Here is a 16200-nt window from a genome sequence, read left to right as displayed (position 1 = left end):
GTTACTGTTATTGCATCTGCTGTAACTGCTTCTCTTGCATGGACCCAAAGCATCTAGAACACAAAGTTTGTCAATGAATTGGCTCAGAACACCTCAACTACATTTCATGATCAAGAAGATATAGACAAAAAGCTAAAAACAAAGCTAAATGCTTTGGAAACTGCAGTGATAGGACTAAGTAATCAATGAGAAGGTATCAAGATTAGACAGCAGCTGCAATGCCATGCTGCTTTTACATGTATTTGTGTGATTTCAGCCTGCTGTAACAGTTCTCTATGGGATTGGAATAAAATCAAGATGCACCTACAGGGAATATGGCATCATAATAATATCAGTATAGACTTAGTGTGGCTACACAAACATGTGCAAGCCATTCAGAATAGTCATGATGAAATTATATCTCCGGCAAAACTGGCAAAAGAATTGCTGGATGATTTAAAAAAATTTAATCCATGGAATGTGTTAAAAAACACCCCCTGGTACCTAATTGGATTCTTTTGTGTACTACTAATCTTATCCTGCTTTTTTTTTAGTCACCAGCAAGCTCCTGCGATCTGAAGGCCAAAGGCTCCAACTATATGTCCACAAGATACATTTAAAAATGAAAACGGGTGAGATGTAGAGGGCCCCATGTGAAGGCACATGGGCATTTTTCCTTAGTAATTGTCAGCTGAACCCAAGGCGACTGGCAGAGCCCCGTCTTGGATACACATCTTACCAAAAAGGCAGGAGTATTCTCAGTTTTGACTTTCATCTTTGCCCAGGTGTCTGGGAGTGGGTTTTATTATGTAAATCCAGCCAGTCACCAGGAATGAGTAGGACTCAGGCCCGCCCAGAAATGATGTAATTTCCTGGTATTTGGGGTATAAATTAAACATGCGGTTCCAGTGCTGGGTCCCTGTCCCTGACTCTGTCTCTCCATCAGAAGTGGATGGCGGTCCCACCCGGTCCCAGCTTTTTCCTTCCATCTTTGTGTCTTGTCTCTTTCTTCCATTTCTCAAACCCCGCAGCCGCCTCTACTCAAATAACCAGATCACTCTCTTTCCTCACTGGACGGGGAAAAGAGAGACCCCGCCATAGTCAGGTATTACAGTAGGTGAAGGGTTTTCTGGTGCAGCACATGAGCAACTGAAGACGTATCCATGTCACAGATAGCACTGGGCTAGCCATGGGGAGAGATCAAGGGTTTCAAGTGGTGGCAGCACTTGGACAAAAGGAATTGGATCCTTTGGAGGCTGAGATCCGCTGCTGACTGACACAGATGCGGCCCTCCATTGGTCCCTGTGATGGGCCGCAGTGTCCCCACTGAGAAAGGACAGGGCTAGACTGGGCCCTTTCCATGGTTTGACTGTGACCCAGTGCTATGCTCTTAGGCAAGGCAGAGGGTGTCCTCTGCCATGAAATGGACCAGAAACCCTCATGTCAGCCTCTTTTCACTCCCTAATCCCATAATCAAATCCATCCCTTCGTTTTCCTCCCATCCCCACCAAAGAATGAGTCAACCCTGGGCATGAGAAAAACATCACGGAATTTTCTTTTAGGGCAGCAGAGAGCTCAGCAGAGCCAAGGAGGGGTTGAGGGACCACCTCTTCAGGCTGGGAATTCACAGACAGCCACGAAGAAGGCAGAGCCCATCCTCTTGAAGGCACACACAGTCCTCCCCTGAGCCAAAGTCATTAGGCTCACCCTTCTCCCAGTTGCTATATTTCAGCCTCCCTCCTGTCACATACACAAGCTGACCTTGGTCATGTCATCTGTGATGCCCAGGAAGGCATGGTCATTGGCCACGTCCGTGATGGCTTTGTTCTCCTCGGCGTTCTTGGGGGTGGCCACGGTGGCCTGGAGCTCAGCGCACAGAGCCTTCAGTTTGGAAAAAAGCGTCTTTTCACCGTTGGTCACATAGAGCTTCTTTCCAGATCTCTTGCTCAAGGAGAAGGTGTGCACTGAAATCACAAAGGATGGGTGGGGTTGACTTGGCCTGGAGCCCAGGCCAGTAGGTGACCACGCCCTTGTCGGGGAGTCAGGACTCTGAAAAGGAGCCCATGTGCAAGCCCCTCAGGTCAGGTCCTAGTGAGGGGGAGCTCCTCAGCATAGGGAAGGCCCTGGCAGAGCCCGGCCCCTCCTGGGGGCGCCTGTCCTGGAGACAGTCCCCCAGCACAAACTGCCCCAGTGCAGGTGGACAGGGAAACAGGACTTGGCCCCGCTTCCAGGCTTGGATGCCAGGATAGAAAGGGGCAGGGACAGCCATCTGAGAACAGTGGGTGCTGAGGTAGGAGCAAGGATTTGGAGGCAGCAGGCCTCCATGCAATCTTTCCTTTGCTGCTTCTCACCTGAGTGGTATTGAATGAATTACCTACAACTCCTGGACCTATTTTCTCTCACTTGTAAATTAAACAAGCGTAATGCTTACAAATAGCAGTGATGAGAGGACAGAACGAAACCATATTATGAGAAAATGCCAACCTAGCACAGGCCCTGGTATATAATCCGTGTTCACAATTGTTAGTTCTATTCCACCTCCTGAAAGCCCAGAGCGCTCAAGGACAAGGGGAGAGCGGGAACCCAGGGGGGCAGGAAGAGGCTTACATTTTTGATGCAGTCCAGTTCCACCTCCAGGCTCCTCAGCTCTCTCTCTAAGTTAGCCAACTTAGTCTCCGTAACTGCAAAGCAATGGGAGAAGGGCATATATCGAGAAAAAGACTCTAAATTCAAGAACAGAGTATTTTGGGGGGAATGAAAGCTTATTAAGAAGTACTCTAATTCCAGAAAAAGAAGAAAACAAAAGGAAGCAAAAAACAAAAAAACAAACAAACCATAACTCTATTCCTTCTCAGAGATAATTCATAACTCTTATAAACTGTAACTCTGAAACAAGTAATAACAATAGCAATAACGGTAACTTGCAAAGTATAGCTCTGGATCCTTTTCTTCACATACTGCTTAAATACTGTGATATTACACTCATTTATAGAAAAGACCGAACTCATTCTCCTTTTTGAAAAATTTTCTTAATCATGCTTTTATTTCTTATTGCAGGCAAGCTCTTTAATCTCTATTATAAAAACCCCTTGGCCGTGACACCATCACACTGTAATGACCAAAGACTGGTCACCATGAGGCTGTGTGTCCGATAAGGCATGCACTGGTGGGCGGGGCTGCATGCCTGGCTAGGGGCACATGGCTGGGCAGGGACTTGATCTGTGTCCCAAGGCCGGCTGGACTTGACTCTGGGTCCTCCGACATGGCGCCGGAGGTACTTGGGGGAGTTCCGCAGTGCCTTGGTGTCACTAATATTCTTATAATTGTGATGGGCTGGAGGGCAAATATTTATGTGAGGTCATCACTATAGTTTTGTTATTACTAATTATTTCATTTAGTTTCTCTATTCATTACTTTATTGCACCAGGGATCTTATGAAGCAGACCATCCTCATGCCACTCTTATGACAACAGACTTAAACCCAACTCCTTAGGGGATTGGTTTCCTCTCGCTCATCCGGGAGCCTGGAATTGGAGCTCCAGCTGAGGGAGCTGGTCCATCTGCAGGGGCCACGAGGGGTGGCCAGCAGGGTAGCAAGTCTGTTCTCAAGCGCCTGTGGGAATCCCTTCAGGCCCCAAGTAGGACTGGGAGGAGTGAGAGTGCTGGGTCAGGAAGCAGAGGGGAGGTCTGCCAGTGGGGCAGCGGAGAAGGACCCCTCTCACCTGGCCCTACAGTTCCCGGCCAGGCCCCTCAGCCCATGCCATGCTGAAATGAGCTCCTTACCTGAACTGTCTCCACGACCTCCTTTTAGAGCCTTCACTCCTTGTGGTCCAGGAGCCCCTCTACTTCCTGGAGGCCCCAGTTTCCCTGGAGGGCCCTGCAAGCCTCAGAGGCCCTGCCCTGTTGGAAGATGAAGGACATGTGACCCAGTGTCTGTCTCTCATTCTCTTCCTCCAAAAGCTCAGCACGAGATTCACGTTGACTCCAGAAACCACAGCAAACTATTGGTGACCTGAGAAAGAAAGGCCTCCTGCCTCCAGCGCCAGCTGCCCGGGCTGCAGATACCGCCTCTTACGGACAACCACACACCACCGATTCCTGCGTGGAAAGGTGGGAGCCAGGTCACAGCAGCGTCTTTGTTTAGGAGACAATGACAATGTACAGGAATTATCCTGAGAGATTCATGCCCATCATAATGTAAGGGGAGCCTGCTCATGGCTCTGCCCCAGATCCCTCTGGGGAGTAAAGATTCAAGAAGTCAGACCAGCCTGGGTACCTGGTTCTACTTTTCTCCTTGGCTCCGTCTCGCCCGTCTCTGCCTGGGGTGCCCTTGGTGACCGGATGCCACAGGCAATCACTGAGCAGGCCTTCTGGGCATCCTCACAGGCTGTGGGTTCTGAGAAGGACACTGTCACCGCACACAGAAGGGTGGGAAGTGATACAAACCACAGCATGGCCCTCACCTGGCAGTGGAGGGAGTGAGGGAAAGAATTGCATCTCATCGCGTGTAGCCAACATCCGCTACCGCCTCTGGTGAGCTGGCCCCTGTGCTCGGGACACAGACACACCAGCTTTGACTCTGAGTTTCTCCCAGGCTGCTCAGGAGACAGACAACTTACACATTCCATTACCAACACCATATATGGTTTTCCAACTGAATTAGAATTCTTAATTCTTAGAAAACTTAACTTGTAGTGACATCAAAAAGCAAGTAATGAGCATTTTTTGGATTGACAAATTTATGAATACATTTCATAACTTCTAGAAACAGGTATTTTTCATTGACAAGTAGAGTTACATTTTCAAGAGACATACTTCAAATAAGGTACAAAATATATTTATTCACAGATTCAAATTTATTTGTTCTTACCAACTATATGAGATTTTAAAGTTAATTATTACCCAAGCCATTTTCTTGACAAATTTTGTATCAGCAATAAATAACATGAACTTAGTTTTGTAAACCCAGGCAAAACAAACATGTATTTTATGTTAATAATTTTGAAAGACCTTCACTAAACTTAAACCACCATTTGAATTCTTGGTGATTATTGCATTCCTTTAGTGTGTTGCTTAATTCCCTAGTGTTTTTGCCAACTTCTAAAATGGCTGAAGAAGAGGGGGGTATTAGGCTTGGACACCTTCCACCACTTCAGGTTTAAAAGTGTCAGTTTTTGCCTCTCCCCGTGGGGTGGGGCAGTCACCCCTACTGCTCCTGCTGCCCACACAGAGTTTGGGGGAGGCACCAATTCCTGCACTGTCCCAGGGACCAGAGCATCCTCGGGGCCTCCAGAAGAATTTAGGGTGCCTAAAAGAACCATTTTATTTTCCTCTTAGAATATGTTTTATTGATTTTAGAGAGAGAGCGGAAGGGAAAGGGAGAGAGAGAGAAACATCAATTGCCTAACTCCTGCACACTCCCTACTGGGGTGGAGCCTGCGACCCAGGCATGTGCCCTGATGAGGAACTGAACTGGTGATTTTTCAGTTTGGGATGATACTCAACCAACTGAGCCACCCTGGCAAGAGACCCATTTTCTTTATTTTCCTTTCATTTGCCAGTGGCAGCTTTCACACCACTGATTCCAGGACCAAAAATAGTCCTATTGGCGTTTTCCAGGTGGTCCCCAACTGTCAATCAGGGCCGCCACATAGGATTTCCCCAACTACATTCACACCACCTCCCATCCTGCCTCCACCAACTGGACTATGTGACATATTCTGCAAAGAGCTGAGGTCTGAGAGAAACATCAGTGTGTTGCTGGCTGATTTTATTTTTCTTATGATTTTAGAGAGCAAGAGAGAGAGATAGAAACATCAGTGATGAGAGAGAACCATTGATGGCAGCCTTTTGCACGCCCCGTGTTTAGGGACTGAGCCCACACCCCAGGCATGTGCCCTGACCAGGAATGGAGCCTGGGACCCTTTGGTCCACAGGGCCTAAGCTCTATCCACTGAGCCAAACCGGCTAGGGCTTGCCTGCTGGTTTTAAAGAAATAAACCAGAGGACTGGCTGGGAAGGACCTGGGTTCATTAGACTTATGTGGACACCGGTGGGGCCTGCTGGTGAAGTTTTCTGCATCACAGGCTTTCACAGCTCATGGTTATAGAGTCCAGAAAACAAAGCAGCAGGTGTGGGCAGGGGTGGGGTGTGCCTGTGTGCAAACTGTGTGACATCAAAATGCCAGCTGTGTCCCTGCAGTTTGCAGTCTGGGCTCACACCCTCACCAGGCCCCCAAGGTCCCACGGTCCACTTCCAGATGGCCTTCCTCAGAGCCCCACAGGGTGCGAGGCTCACATGCCGTTCACTGGTATATGTTATGGGATATTCCCAAAAGCATAAAGGACTCGGTGCATATTCCATGAAGCTAAGCTTAAAATAAGAATCTGAAGTAAGAGAGATTTTTAAAAAAGCTTTGATGACTGAGGGAGGAAGATTAACCATAAGGCTGGCAACTTAGGGACTTTGTTGACCTTTGCCAATGAGATTGAAATAGTGGAGTAGGCACAGAGGCACTAGTGACTGGAGTTGAGAAAAGAATTAAAGCAAGGAATTGAAAGTCTGTTGGAAATGTTTTTTGGAAGCAGCTTGATAGAGGAGGCACAGGGAAGGTTGCCATGTGTGAATTCAAGGTACTGAGAGAAAAACTAAAAAAAAAAACCTCATGTGAACTCTGGATTATTGGGGGGAGAGGAAAAAAGCAGCAGATAAATTTGCTTAGGCTGAACCTTACTTTGGTTTGCTCTCTTAGTCTCCAAACTCCTTCAACACTTCCAGCTCCGCACATGTCGCCTCTCCTGCCTCAGAACACCCAGTGCTGCCCAGATGCACTGGCTGAGCTCTCCAGGCCTCTAACTCCTAGCAGCAGCCAGGACTCATCTACAGGCACGACTCACAGGCCTCCATGAGGTCATCTGCCCATCAAGTCTGTTCCTGGTGCTAATTCTTCATTTTGGTTGGGGAGGAATGATCTATGCTGGAATCAAGTCGGAAACTCCCTCTGCCTTTGACGCATAGTAGCAACCATGTTTGGATAAATGTTTAATATTTTAACCCTGCTGACTTTGCTTCTGTCATTATTTGCTTGCTAAAACAATAGAAAAGTCACTTTGATTTTCTGAACTTATGTATGCTATCCTAATCGATTGAATCCTTTGCTGTTGGTGGTTTGAATATCCCATTGATCGTGATCTCACTGGTTTTAGAAAGCACATTCTTCTGTACCTGGGAACCAGGACAGCACAATTATCCTAAATCACCTCAGTGGCTCCAGATAATGTGTCCCTGTCAACTCAGAGGTCCCAAGACCTGATGGCTCCAGGCAATGTGATCTGGAGCCCTAAAACTATAATTTAATTAACATGCTCAATTATACTTCTGTAAACTGCTTTTTTGCAAACCAAATGATCCTCATTCCAAGCCCTGAGATGTAATCAATACATTTGTGATTTTTTGCCTATATAAATCTGGTATTGGGGCTAGGTAAGGACTGTGAGACTTGGAGAGCAAAATGCCCCCCTCATATTCCCGGATTTGCAATAAATGTGACTCCTTAATCCGACTTCTTGAGGCATCCTTGTGTGATTCACGGGGTACATTATAACACCTGCACCTCAGCCATTGAACATCCCCAATAAAAAATCGTACTTTCACCTGCTCTATGTTCCTCTGGGCATATTCCTCTTCTTAGAGTTGGACCTCAGGCAAGTTAATCTCTGTGCTTCAGTGTCCTCAGGTAGCCAAAACCCTTGTGATTTTAATGCCCCTATTATTTGGGCAACTAGAATGAAATACTTTAATTCTTTTCTTTCTTTTGAAATTTATCTATTTATTTATTCTATTAAATTTATTGGGATAACATTGGTTAATAGGATCATATATGTTTCAAATGTATATTTCTCTGATACATAATCTTTACATTGTATTGTGTGCTGTGAATGCCGCATCCATTTGCAGCTAGCGTTCAGGATCTGAAGAAGGGGCCACGCAAAAATGAATACACTAGACAAAAATATGAATTTAGAAGGCATGGGGAGGCAGGTGTCAAGTTCCCTTTAGTGGGGAAGCTCCCTAACTTCTGGGTCCCATTTGCTTATATTCACTTGAATACACCTTTGCCCTTTAGGAATGCATACAGGCATATCAAAAGTAAAGTTTAGTAAACAGTAAGAGGATCATCAGGTTAGTGGATTGCCTTGAGTCATTTGGCCAACAGCAGGGCAATATTATGCTGATTTTTAGCCCTGCTGAATATTGTATTAATATGCTAACTACTGTAGGTCTTAGCCTTCAGCATTTCCCCCTTCTTGTTTTCTTAATAAATTTAGAAAGGTGTATGCCATCTGCAGGCTTGAGTCCCTTTAAGACTTTTCATCCCGCTTCTGTAGACTAGCAATAAACATATAAGATAATGAAAAGGATTGCGTTCTTTTATGTCCTTTTTAAATTACTGCCAGGCATCTAAGGAACTAGTTTGCAGTAGGCTCCTTTCTGGGCCATCAGTTCTTTATGGGTTCCCTTCTCAATCACTGTCCCTTGTGACATGGCAGCAATGTTATTCGAGTTCTGGATGGTGGACAAACGGTGGACAATGACAATGCAGGTCTGATCTGCTTTGGCTCTGTCCAGGGCAACCTGCACCATCACACAACTGATGACTGCTAGCATGGCAAGCTTTCTTCACCATCCCCCAGGTCATCTCTGGACTGTTTCTCCTCTGTTTCATTCTGCTCCCATTTCTTATCTTCAGCTCAGGGCTTCTGCTATCTGTGGTTGGAGTAGTCAGGTCAGTTCCTCTCTCAGATCCATGTTGAATGTTCCTTGCAGGAATCCACAAGAGCTTGGATGAGTTTTCTGGAAATACACAAACTTATCCTCAACCAATGGTTAACAAGGGGTCAGGACCCTTCCATAAACCAGATTTGGGATCTTTCCATTTAACAAGACCATTTTCCATTGGCGTATTCTCACACCAGTGTAATTCCATGGGTGTCTTAACATTAGCATTACAAGTGAAAAAATTTAAAATAATTAAGGCTTGATGTAGTTTACTTACAGAATAGGATCACATAGGTTTCAAATATATATATTTCTCTGATACATGATCTTTACATTATATGTGTGCCCACAACCCTTTGTCAAATCATCTTCCATTACCATACATTTGGCTTTTATTTTTCCCCTTTACTACCCTCAACCTCCTTTTGTCTGGTAACCACTATAGTGATATCTGTGTCTATGAGTTTCAGTTTCATAGCTCACATATGAATTAAATGATATTGTTCTTAGGTTTCTCTGACTGACATTTTTCTTTTTTAATGTACTTTTATTGATTTCAGAGAGGAAGGGAGAGGAAGAAAAAGAGATAGAAACATTAATGATGAGAGAGAATCATTGATTGGCTGTCTCTAACTCACTCAACTCTGGGGATTGAGCCCACAACCAGGGCACGTGCCCTGACCGAGAATTGAACTGTGACCTCCTGGTTTATTGGTCAACACTTAACCACTGAGCCATGCTGGCCAGGCGTGACTGACATTTTTTTGCATAAGATAATATTCTAAAGTTTAATTCATGTTATCACAAATGGCAGTATTTCATTTTTTCTTATGGCTGAGCAGTAGCCATAGTATGTATGCACCACATCTTTATCCAATCCTCTATCGAAAGACACTTGGGTTGTCTCCAAGTCTTGGCCACAGTGAATAATGCTGCAATGAACACAGAGGTATATATAGCTTTACAAATAAATGTTTTTGAGTTTGGGGGTAGATACCCAGAAGAGGGACTGTTGGATTCTATGATAACTCTATTCTCAATTCTTTGAGAATTAACCATATTGTTTTCCATACTGGCTGTACCAGTTTAGATTCCCACCGCAGTGAATGAGTGCTCATTTTTCTTCAAAAACTCTCTTACCCTTGTTATTACCTGTCTTATTGATAATAGCCATTCTAATAGGTGCGATGTGGCTGTTTGTTTGTGTTTGTTTCCTTGTATGAGTGTGGACAAAAGGGGCCACATGCTAACCTGACAAGCTCAGGGAAGACCTGCATGGCAGTCTTGCAAAGTCAGAGACCTAGAGTCACCATAAAGAATGGTCTGAAATTAAACTTTAACTAAAAACAGGTTATAGTGGGTATTCATGTCCCAGGACAGTGTTTTCCCTGACAAAGATCAGCTTTCAGCGGTTCTCAACCTATGGGTCACAAAGAATGAAAATACATCCTGCATATCAGATATTTACATTACGATTCATAACAGTAGCAAAATTACAGTTATGAAGTAGCAACGAAAATAATTTTATGGTTGGGGGTCACCACAACGTGAGGAACTGTATGAAAGGGTCGTGGCATTAGGAAGGTTGAGAACCACTGGTAGATCTTTACTGAGCCCATTTGTTTTTTTGCATCTAAGATAACATATCTGTGAAATGTCTGGGCAACTTGTACTAGTAACTTCCCTTTTGTTTTCCAAACTCCTCAGAGCACAACACATGGCACCAGGACTTCCCCTCATTGTTATTGTTATCAAGTTAATTGTCAACTGTTAACTATGTTAAACTATCCTGTATCCATCTATGCAAAAGAAGCATATGTCCATCATTTCACTTTTTATCCTATCCCAGCAGTTATGCCCCTTTGCTTTATCCCACCTCCTTAATCTATCACCAATGAATTTCCTAGAACCCACTTATGTATTTTCCTTTTGATGCTAACTTATAAAAACAAGGTATGATCTCCCCATTCTCCAGAGCATTATCTCAATTTGTTGAGGTTCTGTTTCCTGCCATATGTTGACAGTTTGGCTCAAATAAACTCACAAAAATTCTTTACAGGTTTCAATGGTTTTTTACGTTAACATGAGATAGAGCTGCTGTGACGCCCCATCCTCGTGGGGTGGCCTTATGAAGTAGGTGTCTGTGGGGCCCAGTGCTGGTCTCTTCATTCTCTCAAGTTGGGTGCTCTAGGAATGTCCCTTGTGTGGGTTAAGTTGGCCCATTTGAGTTAAGCCTCCAGGCTGGGTGACTATAGGGGTAAAACTCAATCACCAGGTATGAGATGCTCTGCAGGGGCTGCCCTCTCAGGCAGGGCTGTTCCCAGCAGAATCTGGTGCCTGCCGGGATCCCCCTATGGGTGAGCCACTTGTGTGGCTAGTTGTGATGAGCTCTAGTGGGGTCTGAATGCCTTCCCTGATTGTGTTGGTTCTGGGTCCACTGGGGTGGGTTTCATGTGCAGGTTGCCATCAGTCACTGCTTGTGTCTGTGTGAGCTAGACCTGCATGTGTGTGGGAGGGGCCCAGTTGGGTAAAAATTTCAGCTTCTCCCAGCTTAGAGCTGCTGACAGACCTGTCTCCAACTGTCAGCTCTTCTGACGCACCCCGCACCCCCCAGTTTTGCATCAATGAGGGGAAATTAGTACCTGTTTCAAAGCCAAACCCCTCAGTTTCTGCCAGAGTCTCCAACTCTAGTTCCCCCTAGAATGGCCTGCTGTAGGTTCAGGTTGGGTATAGCCAGCTGTCTCCTCTTCAAGAGCAAGTTCAGCCACCCCTTGGCTAAGGGGTACAGATCAAAGGAGTCTCCCACTGAGGATGATACTGGTCCAGCCTGCAGGGATGGGCTAAGCATTTCTTCCTGGTACCAGACAATAGCCTCTGAAGGTCTCACACTTTGCATATCCTCCCCTCTGAGCCACTCTCCCCCCACAGAATTGTATCCATTGGGGATATTCGGGACTTGGCAGGGCTCATTCAAACAGTCTCCCTTTGGAGACTGTGAGAGGTGGGGAAGGCACTTCTTCTCCTTCCTGGGACATTAGGGGAGCTCCGATTTGCTTCCCTGCAATGCAGCCACAGAGATCAGCCCTCGCTCCATTGGCTCCCAGACAGAAGAATCCTAGGGAGACCCAATCCAAAAATCCCAGCTCTGTGCAGCTCCCTGGCGCCCTTGTGAAACAGGAATTTTAGGGGAATATAGTCAGGCTTAGGACATTTTTCGAATTGGGGTCCCGGAAAAACACAGGGTTACAGATTAGGAGAAGGTACAGCTCCATAACACAAGGAAGCCAGTTGCAGTAACATTTTCATAAGACAAGGAAGCAGCAACATTTACATCTCCATAACACAAGGAAGCCAGTTGCAGTAACATTTCCATAAGACAAGGAAGCAGCAACAGGTACATCTCCATAACTCAAGGAAGCCAGGTGCAGGGAGCAGCAATAGTGGTATTTACATAAGACAAGGGAGCTGGAAGTAGCCAAAAAGCATCTATATTTACAAAATAAAGAAGAAAAAAGAAGCCAGAAAGGGAAGAACAATGAGGGAGGAGGGCATCACATGTCCCAGGTGGTGTTTGACCTTTGAGTTCAGGAGTTACTATAGTATCCAGTCTCCCCATGTGGGAGTCCATTCTGTGGGACTCTTTCCCTCTCCCCACGTGGGAGTCTGTACTTGTTCTTCAATAAATCGCCACCTCTGCTATACTACTTGTAAAGTTTGTGACACAGGAAAACAAAGAGAATCAAGCCGGTCAGATAAGGGAAAAGAGAAGGTTTAATCTATGTCCCTGGGAGAGACTCATTAGCCCCAAAGGCGGGCCAGTGAATTCCTGCCAACAGGGAAGGGGCACTTCTTTTTATACAGGTGTTTGGTGAGGGGCGGGGGGCATGAGCTGAGGAAGTTCCTGCTGTGGGGGTCGTCATGGTATTCAGCTGAGGAAGTTCCCACCGTGGGGTTCGGCATGTTGACCTGTTAGGAATTCCAGGGAGGGTCCATTATTTCTGTCACCATCTGCCTTACAGTGGCATGCATCCACTCCTGAGCTTCCCTTGGACCTAACATCCTGGCCTTTTGGTGATAGGGGGCGCCGGTTTGTTATGACTACTTCCTGCTGACCAGGGATGATGGGGGCGGGGAGGTTAAAGTCCAGTCCAGGGTCAGGCAGAGGCAGGTCGGAGAGCAGCTGAGTGTAGGGATGGAGAAGGAGTTGATTTACATTTACCCGTGACATCTCCGTGATCCGGGAGTGAATGAACTTGAGGAGGCAGGGGGCTAGGAGAAAAAAGACACAGATGAGAATCAGGGCCCTATCATGGGTAGGAGCCAGGTAGCTAAGGGGCTTTGGAACCAGCCAAAAAGAGTTGTCCCGGGAGTGTCTTATATGTAGTTCTTCTGCACGTTTTGCTACACTTCTCTGGACTCATCAATGTAGTAGCAGCATTCCTCCTGATAAAATATGCAGGTTCCTCCTTTTCCTGCAGTCAGAAGGTCAGAGGTGCGCTGGTTCTGTAGGGCTACCTGGGCTACTAATGTTACCTGCTGCTGTAGGGAGGCTAAAGAGGAGGTAGTAGACTCCAGAGCTAACTTGAGCTTGTCATTAAAATGCTGAGCAGAGACCAGGCTGTTCCCAAGCCCCGCCCCAGCGAGGCCTACGGAGGCAGCGCAGCGATACTCACCCCTAACATGACAGGGAGGAAGGCGGCCCAGCGGGCCTGGGGGCAGGATGAAGGGAGCAGCCAAGCGAACTCCGACTCTCCATACAAGGTTAGTTGGGGAACTACTGTGACCACGAAGCAAGGCCCGGGGTCAGAGGAGTTTATGCAGCTGCTTAAGGTGCCGTTGCACCAAAAGAAGGTACCCAGGCTGGCCTTGGAGGGACTGGCTGCGGTGTGGTTTTGGGTACACTTCCAAGTGACTCGTCCCCCAGTTACCGGATTACTGGTCTGGTAGCATATCCATGGGGGCAGGGTGGGCTCTGGAGTTTTGGGAGGCATCATGGACCTTGAACCTCCACACATAAGTGGGCGGGGGTGGGTGTAGGTTGCTCAGGGCCGGGAGGAGAAGAAAGAGAGGGAGGACAATTAAGGTGGACCTTAGTGGGGCCCAACACCTCACATTTATAGAAGTCATGCTGCTCTGGGGTCCTCTTGAGTCTGGAGAGGTGGTGCCATGATGGATCGCCAAGCAACTTGGCCACAGTGGGGGTTGTAAGGATTACAGTGTGAGGTCCCATCCACTTAGGCTCCAAAGCTTTTGGATGTAGATTCTTAAGGAGGACTGAGTCACCAGGGTGAAGGGCTGGTCCTCGGGAGCACTGGTTGGTCGGTTCTGGCTTGGGAAGAAACCTGTCTGCATGTTCTCGGAGCAGCTGCCTTAGTAAGGACAGATAGGGAAGATAAGTACCCAGGGGAGGAGGGTCAGTAGGGAGGCAGTGGTTGAGTAAGAAGGGTCTGCCATATAGTTCAAAAGGGCTTAAGAAGGTGGGGCTCTTTGGTATAGCCCCAATTCTGGTCAGGGCCATGGGCAGGAGGTCTGGCCAGGAGCTGCAAATTTCTAGAGAGAGTTTAGTTAGATGGTCCAATAGGTTGGGACTGAGTGGCTATGATGAGGGTTCGAGCCAGTGACAGACAAATCCAGCAGGATGTAGAGAGGAGAGATTGATGTTAGAGAGTAGATGGAAAGTTGTGTTGATGGGGGTGGGCAAAGGTTCTGCAGGGCTAGAGACAATGTCCTTTAGTAAGGGAGGGATAGGTCGGGGATTAATATAAGTTTTGATAAAGACAATTATAGTAGAATTGATGACTTCTTTGTCATTCCATGTAAGTTTCTCCTGAAAATATTAAAAACATTGCCGAAACCGGTTTGGCTCAGTGGATAGAGCGTCAGCCTGCGGACTGAAAGGTCCCAGGTTCGATTCTGGTCAAGGGCATGTACCTGGGTTGCGGGCACATCCCCAGTAGGAGATGTGCAGGAGGCAGCTGATTGATGTTTCTCTCTCATCGATGTTTCTAACTCTCTGTCTCTCTCCCTTCCTCTCTGTAAAAAATCAATAAAATATATTTAAAAAAAAAACAAAAAAAACATTCATTGGTGCATTCATTGTTAGCTGCTTGTAGGAGGATTATAGTGAGGAGACCAGACACATAAAAGGAATTCTAAAACCTGAGCTATCTCCGGAGTAAAAATTGGAGGGTCTTTTGCCAGGTAAGAGCCTGTGAGGAATGATGGGTCATCAGGTCCTGGATGGTGCCGCTGAATCTTCTTCAGGGATGGTGGGGAGACATTTGGCGAGCCTGAGAGAGGTAGGTATTGCAGTGAAAGTGGGATTAAATGTTACAATGTGCTGTTATCCACGGGAAAAGAGAAAGGGAAGGAAAGAAGCAGTGGAAGCCAGAGACCTGGATACGAGGCTAGAGAAAAGGCAGGCGGAGGAGGGAGCAGGCCTCACAGCATTCTCCCAGGCCTCTAGCAGCTTGGATTTTAAAGTTGCCACATTTTTTCCTAGAGATAATGATCTCGGTTTCTGATAATAGCCGGACTGTTGAGTAACCCTGTGCAGTCCAGGAAGTTTTCTTTGGGAAGGGTGAAATGGGGGAGGGGGACAGGGGAGAAGGCGCCGAGGTCAGAGTAGTTTTCAGAGCATTAAAGGGGTGAGAATGTTGGCCTTGGGATTTATGGGCTTAGTGAGGGGGTCCCTTCGCCATGTCATGTCATAGAGGAGCTTTGCAAGAAGACGACAGTTGTGAACCCGGAGGTGAGAATACCCAGTGAGCCTGAAGAAGGAGAACATTTCTTGTTCAGAGGAGGGGAGAGTCATGGAGGAGATAAGGAGATAAGATGTCCACAGTCCCAGGAATGGCACGGCCCTGTGGGGTGAGAGAGCGAAGCTGAGGTAGGCGACTGTGGTCTGGTATAACTGGGCCCCATAAGGGGACACATGGCAGCCCTGGCTGGGCACCCAGGCAGAACGAGAAAACAGTGAATGAGGGAATTTAGTAAGATGCAGTGTAGAGTGAGGTGGCTAATGGCTGTGAGACTAATCCTTCAACCCCCATAATAGAGACTGAGGAGTGGACAAGGGTCCCAGCGAATTTGGAGAGGGCAGAATAAGTGGCCCCAGTGTCAGTTAAAAAGGAGGTCGGCTTACCTGCCACCACAGTCATTACCCAAGGCTCTGTCCTGGTGGTGTAAGTCTATGGGGCCATCAGGGCCTGGGCAGCTTCTTCAGTGGCCAGTCCCAGGAGGTCTGGGAACTCCAAACTGGATCCAGAGGGTGGCCATGCTGGACTGGCTGAGGCCTGACCCGGAGGGCCAGACTACAGTCCGATTTCCAGTGGCCTTTCCCTTCCGCACCTTGGGCAGGGCCCAGGCGGCGGGCTTCGGGTTTGAGCAGGACTTGGCTCAGTGTCTTTCCTTGCTGCTTTTGAGGCATGGGCCCGGAGGAGG

The 16200-nt window shown here is 47.0% G+C and overlaps 1 pseudogene across 1 annotated transcript; it reads right to left on the bottom strand.

Moving 5' to 3' along the window:
- Window positions 1-1603: 1603 nt before the first annotated feature.
- Window positions 1604-4433, bottom strand: LOC308529171 (mannose-binding protein A-like; annotated as a pseudogene). Its single transcript has 4 exons — window positions 4256-4433; window positions 3763-3879; window positions 2587-2660; window positions 1604-1943 (listed from the first exon to the last, which is right to left on the bottom strand). The product of its transcript is annotated as a mannose-binding protein A-like (transcript).
- Between the last annotated feature and the right edge of the window lie 11767 nt (window positions 4434-16200).

This window comes from Myotis nattereri (genome assembly GCF_964212035.1).
Source record: "Myotis nattereri genome assembly, chromosome: 13".
NCBI classification, from domain to species: Eukaryota; Metazoa; Chordata; class Mammalia; order Chiroptera; family Vespertilionidae; genus Myotis; species Myotis nattereri.
Note: the sequence above shows the minus strand (reverse complement) of the source record. Positions and strands in the feature narration are given on the sequence as shown.